Source organism: Octopus bimaculoides, chromosome 4 (genome assembly GCF_046866305.1).
Source record: "Octopus bimaculoides isolate indiv1 chromosome 4, ASM4686630v1, whole genome shotgun sequence".
Classification (NCBI taxonomy): Eukaryota; Metazoa; Mollusca; class Cephalopoda; order Octopoda; family Octopodidae; genus Octopus; species Octopus bimaculoides.
The window spans coordinates 22,016,895-22,028,231 of record NC_142931.1 but is presented as its reverse complement, the minus strand read 5'-3'; the positions used below and the strand labels follow the sequence as shown (position 1 = coordinate 22,028,231).

The following is an 11,337-nucleotide window of genomic DNA, read 5'->3' as shown; positions in this document are numbered from 1 at the left end:
CATGTTTACATTGTTGTTGTTGGTACTCCGTCGCTTACGACGTCGAGGGTTCCAGTTGATCCGATCAACGGAACAGCCTGCTCGTGAAAATTAACGTGCAAGTGGCTGAGCACTCCACACACACGTGTACCCTTAACGTAGTTCTCGTGATATTCAGCGTGGCACAGTGTGACAAGGCTGGTCCTTTGAAATACAGGTACAACAGAAACAGGAAGAAAGAATGAGAGAAAGTTGTGGTGAAAGAGTACAGCAGGGTTCGCCACCATCCCCTGCCGGAGCCTCGTGGAGCTTTAGGTGTTTTCGCTCAATAAACACTCACAACGCCCCGTCTGGGAATCGAAACCGCGATCCTATGACCGCGAGTCCGCTGCCCTAACCACTGGGCCATTGCGCCTCCACCATGTTTACATACAATTGAATATTTTGAGTTCATATATACCGACTTGATAAAGTCAGTGATTCAGTCTTGTCTCACATCTATACGAGCTGGTCGAACAGGATACTGAAACTAGTGATGAAAGTGAATAAAACAGATTGGCTGAACGTATCACAGTGTTATTAATAATGTCTTATAAATAGAACAAAGGAATAATATAGCTGGAAGACAAGACTTGGAAGATAACGGAAGATTAATGAGTGTTGCAGGATCCTGTAAAAATTACGACTATAACTGTCATAGCTGAATCGATCGATCAAATTATTCTGCAAGTAATTAACCCCAAATGATTTGCATCTCAACAAACTTATTAAGAACTTCAGAAATACGAGACAAGAGAGTCTCTACACGATGACTTGACTTACTAGAAATAGCAACCAAATCTCTCTCAATTACTCTTAGGCTTTAAATAAGATAATAACACATTAGACACTTTTGCCAAAACTAACCAGAATCTTAAAATAGTTCAACTTTTGTCAGATCCTTGCAATTGGCCAGTACTTGATCAAGGCTGACCTAGGGCGAAACACTGCTAACAATTTCTGGGAAAGGAAAATTACACGAAAGAAACTAAATTTGACTTAGCAGTATTAGATTTAAAAGAAACGTTCTAGTGGTTTCGCCTCAAGTTAACTCTGAGCAGTTCCGAGGAGGTGCCTACACACTTTACTTTCTAACTAGTGGCAGCGACACCTATCATTTAATCTAGATTTTTGTTTCTATTGTTCCGATTCGGTTTTTGTCGGTCAGTGTTTAATAGTTGTTTTAGGATATAGATTTGTTGGGTGATTTTTAAAAAATTTATTCGTTTTCATGAAAATACTTGTAAGTGTAATGAAAATAAACCGTTGGAAGTTCTTTGCTTGTAATGGGCCTTCCCCTGATTTCAGAATATCGATTAGTTTGGCTTTTCACCAAAACTAAGGTATTTTTTACGTGTGAGAGAATAGTCGTTAAAGAGTTTGATCAACCATGTTCTAAGGCTAAGTTATTTAGCTCCGTGAAGATGTCAAGTTCCACTGCTTTTTCATTTTTTAAAATTATTTTCAAGTAAAAATCCATGAAAATCATAATTTGAGTTGCGGTCTGGATGATTTACCTTCAGATAATTTTTTTTCCTTTTCTCTCTTTATACTTCATTGATCTTTTCTTGCTAACTGCAATAATGTTATGGTATGTGCTCAATGCTCGAGGATAATTACATAAGATTTGTATGAAGTGCCATGTTTTCTTCCCGTTTCTGCTAATTTTTATGCATTCGATTAAATCTTTTCAAACTTGTCACTGAATTGAGAAGGAATTCTCTAGAGGATTTTGCTATTCATAGTATTCTCTGATAATGAATCAATTTTAACTATTATTTCATATAACTCGGAGATTTCCTTTGTGACTCCAGTTGTGAATTTATTTTGACAGCCTCGGGCTATGTTTCCTTTTCATACATAGCAAACCAATGCGCAAATTTGCCATTCAGTCTTCCAAAAATACTCTGCTACTTGATTAGTATTTACTTTATCGATCCTGGAAAGATTAAAAGCAAAGTTGAACCCGGCAGCATTTGAAATCAGAATTTAAAGTAATAAAAGCCTAACGCAGTGTACTAATTCAGCTATCCACCACACTACTATAATTTAAGACGGTTTCTTACAATGGCGTAAGAGCACAAATTTCTAGGGATGGGTATTCTTTTATCTTCTCTTCTTTACCTCGCTTCAGTCCTTGGCGTGAGGCCAGGCTGAGACACCGCCTTCGAGGATCTTAGTCGAACAAATTGACAGCAATACTTTTTCTTTTTAAATCTGGTGCATATTCTGCCAGTTATTTTGCTGAAGCGTTAAGTTAGGAGGACCTAAACAAACGAAAACCGGTTGTCAGGCGGTGGTAAGGACAAAATACACACACACACACATGCAAACGTACACGCACACACATATACATATATAAATATTATATATACATATATACATACACACACACACACACACACACACACACACACACACACACACACATATATATATATATATATATATATACACACACATATATATACATACATACACATATATATATATATATACATACAAAGGTTGGACAAAATAATGAAAACACCTTAAAATTTCAAACAAATGTATTTTAATATGAGATAGAACTGCCTTTGGCAGTAATTACAGCTTGAATTCTACGAGGTATGGACTCATACAAAGTTTAAATTGTTTCCAAAGGAATTTTTGTCCATTCTTCAGCTAAAACCATCTCCAGTTCTTGTAGTGATGATGGTGGAGGATATCGACTCCTTACTTCCTTTTCTAAAATGCACCCTAAATGTTCAATATTATTGAAATCTGGGAACTGTGGTGGTCAGATAAGATGTTCGGCTTCACTAGAATGTTCCTCGTGCCATTCAGTAACAACTTTAGCTATGTGAATTGGTGCATTATCATCCCGAAAGATTGTTTTCCTTCTGGAAACAGTTCCGCAACCATAGGATGAATTTGATCAGATGAAATCTTTAAATAGTCTTGACTATTAATTCTGCCATGAAGGGAAACCATTGGGCCCACAGATTTCCAAGATATAGCTCCCCTCCAAGATATAGATCCTCCTACATGTTTAATAGTTGGAAGAAGGCAGTCTGGATCAAATGCTTCTTTTGGCTGTCTCCACACGTATACTCGGCCGGTGGTCGGAAATAAGGTAAAGGATGACTCGTCCGAGAAAATAACATTCTTCCACTGCTCTAGGGACCAATTCTGTAGGTTTTTACTCCACTCTAAACGCTTTGCAACGTTTGTTTTTTGAAAGTAGGGTTTTTCTGATTGCAGAAAACCCTACTTTGTATATCTGTATGCATGCATGTATGTATGCATGCATGTATGTATGCATGCTTGTATGTATGCATGCATGTTATCATTCAGTTTTATTTCAAGTTTTATTTCAAGATTTATTTCAAGATTTCTTGCCAATAAAGAGCTGCTTTCTAACCGAGAACCAAGGCCCCTTCATCAGAATTTGAAACAACCATTGATTTGTGCATGTTTGCGTGTATATGTGTAATATTTGGAATCAGTACATGTGAAGATTTGCAGTTTTTGCTTTATGTATGTATTCCCCATCTGATGGTCACTTCTTGTCGTGGGGGGGGGGGGTGCTTGTATATATGTATGTATGTATGTATGTATGCATGTATGTATGTATCTATGTATGTATTATGAATGTATGTATTTATGTATGTATGTATGTATGTATGTATGCATGCATGCATGTATGTATGTATGTATGTATTATGTATGTATGTATGCATGTATGTATGTATGTATGTGTGTGTGTGTGTGTGTGTGTGTGTGTGTGCATGTGTATGTGCATGCGTGTATCAGTCACTGTCCATCTCCAGAGTAGTCATAAAGTTAGTTATTCTGTTTTAATAATATCTGTAGTATATTAAATTTCGTCAGCGTGCTTTTAACATATTTAATTACACATTTAGAACCCATAAATATCGTTTGTGTGGGTAATAAATTCAGTTTCTATATTCCTTACAATAAATACAACTTCACTTGCTACCGTATCAAAGAAAAATCTCAAGATATGCTAATGTAAGTTAATTTGCTTGTTTATTCTCTATTTCGAAAGTTGGAAAACTCGAGTTTTGAAATAATTCTTCTTATAGAAATTTTACTGTCAGACGTTCTAATGGCCTTGACGTTAAATTAGCTACTTTCATGGATTGTAAGAAAAGGGCTAGCACTGTGATTTTTGCCGTGCCTTGCAGAATTGACACGGTAGATACGGTTGATGTATGTTGGGCTAGCAAGAAAGCATGAAAAGGCAGATAATTCAAGTAGAGAGCATTTCGAGAATAGAAGAACTAACGAAGTCTTCAGCATGTTTGTTGAAGGATTGACCAAGGGCTTAGCAAAATGTTTGTGGAGTCAGATGATGTATGAATAATATACAGGCGGGAAGCTGGAAGGCAGCTGCAATATGTGAACTTAAAGAACAGTTTCATAGCCTATATCTCAGAGGAACTAGGCGTTATCATATAAGCAGTGATTGATAGAAGGAATACCGTATGTTTATGTGAGTTTGCTGATTGTTGATGTGTGAATTTTTACCAATAATGAAACCAGTCATTTTTGGTGTTGGTAGTGCAATTAATGAAGTCAATGCACAAATACACGCACACATGCACACGTACACACATACATACACAAACGCACACACCTGTACATACATAAATACATATATACATTCAGTGACATTCTTGTAATCCCAAGGTGCAAATGCATGTGTAGACTATGTCATGTTTCTGTGGAAAACATTATGCATGTGATTAGCAGCTGTCCTAAAATATCGTCACGGTACTACCTCCCTATGCGGCACGATGTTGTTGCTAAAACAATTTACAATGCCATCCGCAAAAAAGACTGTCCTGAAAATTCCTCTGTTAGAAAATTCCTCTGTTAGAAAATTCCTCTGTTAAGAAATACATTCATAAACACCAACTCAAGGAATACTGATGAAATATTCCCATCAAAACTTCTGTCAAATGTAAACATAACAGGCCGGATGTTGTTATTTGGGACAGAGGGGCAAAGGTATGCAGCTGACCATAGAGGTCAGCTGCACTGTAGATATAAATATCTCTTTGAAAATCAAAGTAAAAGAGGATATCTATGGGAAACTGCTTCGGAACCTTTAGCTTCTATATCCAGACTATGAATATATATTCATACCAATAATAATTGGAGCACTAGGTTTTATTAGCAAATTCTTAAAGGAGAAAGAGAAATCGACCGGCTAATTCGTACATTACAAGTGCAATCTATGAGTGGAACAGTAAAAATATGCAAGACTTTTCTCAAGTTCCAAATGTAAATTTGTTTGTGTTAACTACATCCCAAAGATGGAGCCTTGTATCTTTGTTGGAAAACGGCTGCTTCCTCAGTGGAAGATTTATAATAACTAAAAAAATAGAAGAGACATACATACATACAGTAGCGTGCAAATTCATCTGGACAGGATCAAATTTCATAATTATTTTCAGGTTTTGATTAGAATTTGGTGCGAATTTTTGGATGAGTATCGCGTTCATTCATACTGGTTTCTTTAATTTTCATCCATTCAATCATGATTTGATTTTTTAGATCATGTAGTTCTGTTGGGTCAATTTCTGTGTGACTTTCTTCATCTATTTGATTTTCATCTGCCTTAGTGTTTATGGTTGGTTCAGAGAATAGTTCACTTTGCCTATCAATTACATTAACTCTTTCAATCATTATTATATTTTCATCAGCCCTCGGTTGGTCTATAATTATTTCCTCTGTAGTATCTTCTTTAGCTGCAGCTTCGTTCTTTTATCCTTTATTACTTGTTTAATTTGGTCAATCTCTATTTCAGTTAGTAATTTCTTTTTCATAATGTTTCTTCTGACGCTGGCAAGTTTGTTACTGTCTATGTAGGGTCTTACTTCGAGGTGTTTCTGTCTCCAGTTTAAGTAGGTTTGTACAGTATTAGATTTATTTGTGGAGAAACATATGGTATGATAGAAGGCCGTAAGAACTTCTTTATTATCTTCCCTAGACCATTTTTCATTCTTTTTCTTTTGGTTATTTGATAATGAGCATGGCTGGCCATCTGTTGGAATATTCCGGTTGTAGGGTACTTCCAGCTCCTCTGTTTCGGGAAGATTTGAACCGGTAGCTGATTTTTCGTATTGAATCTGATTCATCATTCGAGTACGTGGCCCTTTGTAACCCGGTTGATGACCATTCCGGTTTGTATTTTGCTTTATTATCAGTGAGGCATGACGAGCTTCGACGTTGACATTAGGGGACGGATCTGTCTGTTTAGAGTTAATTTTTTGAGACAACACCGTCTCCGAGTTCTCTGCATGTAAACATTGCTCGTAACGTAGCTTCTTATGGCTAACATATCTATATCGAGTACATGGCCCTTTTCAATCCGGTCGACAACCAATCTGGTTTGTAATTTGCTTTGTTATCATTGAGGCATGACGAGCTTCGACGTTGATATTAGGAGACGGATTTGTCTGTTTAGGGTCAATTTTATTTTTATTATTATTGGGTGAGAGACTAGTGCATGCCATCAAAGTGACACTGGGGTAAAATATACGAAGCCCGTTATACCCATCATGACTACCCGTCTGATAAGGGTACACCAGGCACATGCATCACAACCATATATGCGTGACATGATGATCTCATATCAAGATAAACAGCGCATGACCTCGTAGGTGGGACCCAGTTAGAATTTTCTTCAGGTCGAGTAGCCCATCCCGCTCAAAAGGTCCCTGAATAAGGTTTGTTTAAGGATGTTGAGCAAAACACCCATGTTTCCAAAGGTGAATTATTCAAACCCCAAGGAATTCCTCTCAACACATGACTATGATGCTCCCCCACTAATTCTTCTCGTGGTCAGAGCTGCACATATCGTCAGCTGCTAAAGAACACACCCAACTGGTTATGGTCAAACAACTGACAAGCAAATCTGTGGTATTAAGCAGAATATTTGCTGTAACCCATCTTTTTATACCAAGACAAAACAATGCACATGATAACACTTCCAATCAATTAAGACCAGAAGCCATGAGAGCTACTGCCTGGTATTATTATTATTATTATTATTATTATTATTATTATTATTATTATTATGTTGTTGCTTTTTCTTCTTTCTTCAAATTTTCTTCCATTTCTCGCCGAGTGTTTTCCGTACACCTAGGGCAGAGAAACTCGTATGCATTCCCAGTTTACACACGCAAATTCACAGGTAAAACATGTATTTAAGAAAAAAAAAATCATGAATGGATGTTGTTTTCACAGCGATAATGCTCTTCTCAGTACATGAGTCGTTCCAGTTAGCACGATTTTTTGCACTTCCTGTAGGGATGGTAAGCCTGGTATCATTTTCAAATAGGTTTCAGTACCTTTTTTTTATCATTCCTATAGATCCTACAATCACTGGTATGGTAGTCGCCTTGAGGTGCCACATTTTTTCAATTTCTATTAGCAAGTCTTTATAGTTACTGATCTTGTCAAATTCTTTCGCCGCTATATTATGATCAGAGGGAATACTCATGTCAATTAATAAACACGTCTTCTTTGTCTGATCTTTTATAATAATATCCGGTTTATTAGCTTTTGTAGTCTTGTCAGTATGTACGGGGAAGTCCCAGAGAATCGATACATTTTCTCCCTCAGTCACAGCTTCAGGATGGTGTTTATACCATTTGTCAGCGGTTTTGATTTTATAATGTTGACATATTGTCCAGTGTAAATACTGGCCAACTCTGTCATGTCTTGCTTTATATTCTACAGGTGCTAAGACTCTACACCCTGAGATTAGGTGGTCTATAGTTTCAATCGGATCGTTACAAAATCGGCATTTTGGGTCAGCTCCATTTTTTATCACATTGGCTTGGTAGTTCCGGGTTAATAAGTTTTGGTCTTGAGCAGCCAATATGAAACCTTCACCCTCTGCTTCAGTAGTTTTATTTTTATAGCGTGCTTTCACTTCACTACCGAGCGCAGCTCTGTGTACTTTGGGTATGTGCTGTGGTTTACTGTGATGCTCTTATGGTTACTGTATTGAAAGTGTTTTGCGTAGGATGTGTGCAGTGCCCAGTAGTGGAAATATCCCTAGTATAAGTTTAAGTGATAAAAATCCTTTATTGAGGAGGAAGAGCATAAGGCACCATATGTGCCATCTTTAAAACAGAAAACGGAGTAAAAGCGCTACAAGAGAGTTAAAGTAGGTCTATGGGATGCTTTTAGCTGTTAGAAATAACAACCAAATTTCCTTTAAATAAACCTACCACGCTAAAAATGATGTTTAAAACCACATTAGATAATATAATATTAGATATACACTTGGCGGTCAATAAAAGAACAGGATAGTCATAGGTAGAATGCTTTCTATCATCAGCCAACTTTGGGCTAAACAACAAGAACGAAAAACTCTTCTGCAAACACTGCTTAAAAACAATATTGCATAGACAATTTGATTAAAAGTTCTTTCTCTCGCATTCCTAGCTGTCTACAAATAAATTCCATGTCAAATATTTACAGCAATCGGCATTCTATTACTGTTAATAAAAGATCAGCATTCTTTTACCGCCAATAAAAGATCCTCTATGTGGTCGACTGACTTGCCAGAAATAGCAGCCATGCATTCTTAAGCTCATACACTATCATTATTAATTTAGAAGGACTACTTGTATAATAGTTATTAGTAAACAATGTATGAAATGGTGAAAGCGGTTCATCACAACTAAAGCTCTTTCAATCATGTATTTGCTTGATGGGTGCTTACCAAGAGGCTAAACAACAACCATATTTAACTTCTCCCATCAGACTATCTGTTCTCACTCTGTGCAAAGTAATCTACCCTACTGGTCAGGTACATGTAGCTCTTCAACATCAACCTCCAATGGTCACATTAAGGTCGGATCTACACGCATTCTACACTAACTGCCCTTCATTACATATAAAACCACTGTTTTAAAGTTCACTCGTGAATCAGCCGAAATAACGAAGCTACTAATTGAAACAATCTATCTATGTCTACCCACAACTTACACATAATCAAAACCCGATGCCACCAAACATCCAAACTTTTTGGGCTGAAAACTTAAGTACCTCGTTGTATTCCACTGAAAACTTAGATTTACGTTGATCTATCATATTCATTAGCAATATAGGGACCAAGACCAGCAGTCTTTAAGGAAAGGGGTCAATCGTTACTATCGATCCCAGTACTTCACTGGTACTTCATGTTATCGACTCTGGAAAGAATGAAAGGCGAAGCTGGCCTTACCAAGATTTAAGCCAAATGCTAGACAGTCTGAAGAAATACTTCGAGGCACTTTTCTGATGTCCGAACGATTCTGTCAATTCCTCGACCTAGAATAATAATAACAACTGGAACCGAATGACTCTGATCATTTATAGATAGTCTAGTTACTATCGAACATATCTGCAGATTTATTAGCCAACACTGTATATTACGATAGATGTAAACAATATGTCTACACAATGTTTGTTTTTTGTTACTCAGTTTTTAGTGAAGCTTATGATACTGATATCAATGGATAGAAGATTGATTTGACGTCGAGGTTTAATGTTAAATATACCTTTCATTTTTTATCGAGTATTATTAACTGTTCTGGAATCCATCTGCATAACAAGGGGAAAATTGGTTCGGCAAATTGTTTTAGAAAATAAATTACCGGATTGAATTACTCAGAGAATAGTCAGCGACAGTGTTGTGCATATCAGTTACTTAGACTTCTATGTGGCTGGATATTAATAAAGGTTAAGATGGCGACAATATGATATTTCAATAACATATACTTCCATGTAGTTGGATATTGATGAAAGTTACAATTCTCGGTTAGTTTCAACCCAAAACATTATGTGTGACATGTTTTGTTTGCTTGGTTGGAAATCGATCCAACATTTGCCAAATTGAGATAGTTATCTCAGTCGCTGCATCTACTTCAAGATGAATTGGAATGTTATTTGTCCTTAAGCATTTGTGTAAGTCTTCTGTTTCGACGAAGAGTGAAATTTCAATAACTGTTCAAATGAAAGTGTATAAAGATGCATGCAATATTCCCAAATGTTCAATAATCAATCTAAAATATGAAGAGTTCATCGTATATTGAGCAACAAAACTGTCTAAATGACAAATCTATCTATTTTACAGTAGCGTGCAAATGTAAAACTGTTAAGTTCTGCAAAAACAAAAGTAGAAAAAGTAAGTGTGGTGATATTGCACTCTGTCTTGCCATTAATGCTATTTGTTGACCATTTATCTTATCAGAATAGATTGATAAATTGATACCAATTCATTGACGCCATTTCATGAGTGATTTGATTTCAACGAGTTATAAAGTCACGTTGACATCTAATATAAATACACCACATGAATATCTAATAAAAAGTAGATGAATACTTAGATGTTTAACAGTAGTAAGTAGTACAAATTGGTCGTGCGACTAACTATTAACCTGCCTGTGCTTTGTTGAAGGTAAACATTACCGGTCTTATCATAGCCAATATTTCAAATTCATATTTCGAGTACATTAATGCTAATGCTCAAGTTTCTAAAACAGCTTTTCTTTTATTTATTTATTTTTAGAATTTAGTAAATGACATGAGAAAAAAATTTCAGCAGATAAACTGGACCTTAACTCTATGCACCCCACCCCATACACACACACAAATGCATTTTAGACATTTCACGAGTGCCATAACCCACATTCCCCACATCCATATGCAAAAATTGAATCTTGTTCATCAACATCGAAGAACCCGTCGATGTCGGGTCATCCACTTTCTCGGTATATCTATCAGCGGGAGTGAAAAGTATTCGATACAGCTGATGAAATAAATTATCTGGAAATAATCCTGTCAGTCACAAGGAAAGTGTCTTGGAAAAGTGTTTGGCGTAGACTCTGTATTGACAATACTGAAGCAGCATCGCCTGAAATTTATTGCAACCGAATATCTGCTAAATACACAGGAGAGGGAACACTTCCAGGGTGATGTTCTCCAAACATGTCTGAATTCAAAACAAAGTCCTTTATTGAACGAGGTTTAAAATGCATATAAATTTCCATTGCTTTATGTAGTAAGTAACGCAAATTAACAACTTTGTAATTAAACTGGATGATCATACGTGTATAATGAATACAAGGCATTCACTCGCAGACAACTGACCACCTATGACAGTAGCTTCTGAAATGCAGAAACTATTCGACTTCACTGAAACATCAGCTCCATATGATGCTACTGATTTCGAATTTCTCTAAATCAATCCTGGTTTTTCACAATAAATTATTGGAAGCTGTTAAGTAATCTAGAGTAATTCTTACAGAA

The 11,337-nt window shown here is 36.4% G+C and overlaps 1 long non-coding RNA gene across 1 annotated transcript in view; it reads left to right on the top strand.

The window, feature by feature from the left end:
• Positions 1–2,085: 2,085 nt before the first annotated feature.
• Positions 2,086–11,337, top strand: part of LOC106876801 (uncharacterized) — an 18,760-nt gene continuing 9,508 nt past the window's right edge. Inside the window, exons 1-2 of the long non-coding RNA XR_008264031.2 lie at positions 2,086–2,090; positions 3,961–4,032. This is a non-coding gene — a long non-coding RNA (uncharacterized LOC106876801). The remainder of the gene's footprint in view (positions 2,091–3,960; positions 4,033–11,337) is intronic.